The sequence below is a fragment of the Sinocyclocheilus anshuiensis genome, unplaced genomic scaffold, assembly GCF_001515605.1.
Source record: "Sinocyclocheilus anshuiensis isolate Anshui unplaced genomic scaffold, SAMN03320099.WGS_v1.1 scaffold618, whole genome shotgun sequence".
NCBI classification, from domain to species: domain Eukaryota; kingdom Metazoa; phylum Chordata; class Actinopteri; order Cypriniformes; family Cyprinidae; genus Sinocyclocheilus; species Sinocyclocheilus anshuiensis.
The window spans coordinates 340,145-343,324 of record NW_015547657.1 but is presented as its reverse complement, the minus strand read 5'-3'; positions in this window follow the sequence as shown (position 1 = coordinate 343,324).

The following is a 3,180-nucleotide window of genomic DNA, read 5'->3' as shown; positions in this document are numbered from 1 at the left end:
TGAGTAGTGAGGCCAGCAGGGGGTGCTCACCCTGTGGTCTGTGTGGGTCCTAATGCCCCAGTGTAGTGACGGGGACACTATACTGTCAACAAGCACCGTCCTTCGGATGAGACGTTAAACCGAGGTCCTGACTCTTTGTGGTCATTAAAAATCCCAGGATGTCTTTCGAAAAGAGTAGAGGTGTGACCTCGGCATCCTGGCCAAATTCACCCATTGGCCTCTGACCAGCATGGCCTCCTAACAATCCCCATATCTACTGATTATCTACCAATAAACTGGTCTGTGGTGGGCATTCTGGCACACTATGGCTGCTTCGTTTGGTCATGCGCCCGAAGCTCAAAGTGTAATTTGTTTGTCCGTTTTGGAGCTCGCCGCGCGCACACATTTCAGCCTGAGGAACAGCGTCTCTTGTGCCTTCAACGATTTATCATCAAACATGTCCCGCAATTTAGCAAGAGTAAAGACGGCATCTTACAACAATCACCGATTCAGCTGATTCTGACGTTAAGTTTGGGTTTTAGGTAAACTGGACGGAACCTTTGAAAGAGGACGCCACTTCATAACCCCAATGACATGTCCATGCTCATTCAGCCCAACAACTAGTGTTGATAAGGGATGAATGATCTTATGATCCTGTAGCTATATGAAGGCCATATAATGTATGTCTGTGGGGATTGTTTGTATTGTATGTTGTCATATAATTTAAGTAAACAAGGCCGCTCTATGAGTTCTCACCTAAGACTATGGCACAAGAGACAATATCACATTCTGTGTATCGATATTTGTTTGTTCCTTCACCCCTTAAAAAGTGTCTTAAGTATTTTAATAATGTGATTTGGCACACTATGGCTGCTGTCACATCATCCAGGTGGATGCTGCACACTGGTGGTGGACGAGGAGATACCCCCTCGCAATGTAGTGCGCTTAGAAAAGCAGAAAAAAAGCGCTATATAAATGTAATGAATTATTATGTTTGAAACTTGTTAAAAGTGATTTTCACACATACATACCCATATAAACGCAATACGAAACGCAGCTAGTTTTTAATAGCTTTACCTCATGTCTTCTTTTGTATAATCCTTAGAAGCCAAAATCGAAATAAAAAAATTAAATTAGCTTAATAAAACCGCCACAGGCCTAAAGTGTAAGCAGATGTGTGAATGTTTAGTTCTCTCTTCTATCATAATTAAACAGGGCTTTCATGTTGCGCGACAAAATTATAGCAATTTACCATTTTTTTTTCCCCACACTCCAAAGGTTGTAGTACATTCCTATATACAAGACTGACTTACTACACATGAGATTTTGCCAATATATCTCTTACTGTACAGTACATAGTTGTTCTTAGAAAACAGTACTAAAATTAACCAAAATTTTTTTTACAGTATGTTCAGCTTGATAAGTCAGTCTCTCCTCACCTTATACTTTCATGAGCTCTAAAAATCCACCAACAATCGGTTTTGCTGTACTTTTGCAAAACATCTGAACTCGGTAGATTGCACACTATTGGGAAAATGTGCTGCAGATTTGGCACATTTTTCAGAAGAAACATTTAGAGTCTAGAAACTAATTCCAGCTAAAGCTAGTACGTTTGTAGTTACAAGACTGACTTACTACAGGTGAGATGTTGCCAATATCTCTCTTACTGTACATACAGTACTTAATTATTCTTAGGAAACTTACTGTAATTCACTAAAGTTTTTTTTTATATTCCAAAGGCTGTAGTATGTTTGTAGATACAAGACTGACTTACTACATGTGAAATTTTGCCAATATCTTCCTTACTGTATGTACAGTACACAAATATTTTTATGGAAAAAATTACTTTAATTCACCAAAATAGTTTTTTCATATTCCAAAGGCTGTAGTACGTTTGTAGTTACAAGACTGACTTACTACAGGTGACATTTTGCCAATATCTCCCTTACTGTACATACAGTACATAATTATTCTTAGAAAAGAATTACTGTAATTCACCAAATGGGTTTTTTTTATGTTCCAAATGTTTGAGTAAATTTCTAGTGGCCAGACTGGCTTACTACAGGTGAACTTTTGCCAATATCTCCCTTACTGTACATACAATAAATAATTATTCTTAGAAAACAATTACTGTAATTCACCAAATGGGTTTTTTATAGGGATGCACCAATACCAAGTGAAGGGGGCTTGATAAGTCAGTCTCTCCTCACCTTATACTTTCATGAGCTCTAAAAATCCACCAACAATCGGTTTTGCTGTACTTTTGCAAAACATCTGAACTCGGTAGATTGCACACTATTGGGAAAATGTGCTGCAGATTTGGCACATTTTTCAGAAGAAACATTTAGAGTCTAGAAACTAATTCCAGCTAAAGCCACAAGTCTCACCATGTATTTCAAATCTGAGAATGATGAAATTATTTTAAATTTCATTAAATTTCATATTTAAAAACTGCCTAGTATTGTAGCAGCAAATTTAAACTGGAGAAAGCTTTGACGTGCTATAGCGGTAGGGATGGGTATCATTAAGGTTTTAACGTTATTACTACTCTTACCGATACCGATATTTTTATTGCATTTGTAAATGTTTTAAATATTGGGTACAGAAACCAAAATAGTATGTATAATGTTAGTTGCTTAACTTCATTTATCAAATAGATACAGTCAAACCAACATTTATTCAAACACCTTCAACATTTCTCACATTATCACATTTTATTTGCTATAGTTTAGAAAATGGTAATAAAATATAACAAGAACTCAGAGTTAAATTGTGTCAGAACAAATTCAGCTTGATAATATTAGATAACTTTGATAGAACGGTATGTTATGGATTACAATCAACGCGTGCACGTATTTGTACTGATGCAGAATAGTACAGCCTAGCACTTTTCACACAGGCTGCTAGATTCACTTTCGCCAAAAAGTATTGTATGCCTAAGGTTAAAAATAAATTATGTTTATAGTGAATGCCCCTATAAATGGTCTTATTTTTACGATTTAGTTTTAAACCAAATGATGCGCGTGCTAAGTGAGTGAACATCAAAGATCACACAACAGAATTGCGCGCTCTCGCTCGCTCTCTCTCTCTCCCTACCGTTAAGTAACTTGTGCATTGTTTTATTTACTTGTTTTTGACATATCCGACCGAACTACAAACTTTCCAGTGATGTCTGTGAGAAAGATATATTCACTCGACAAG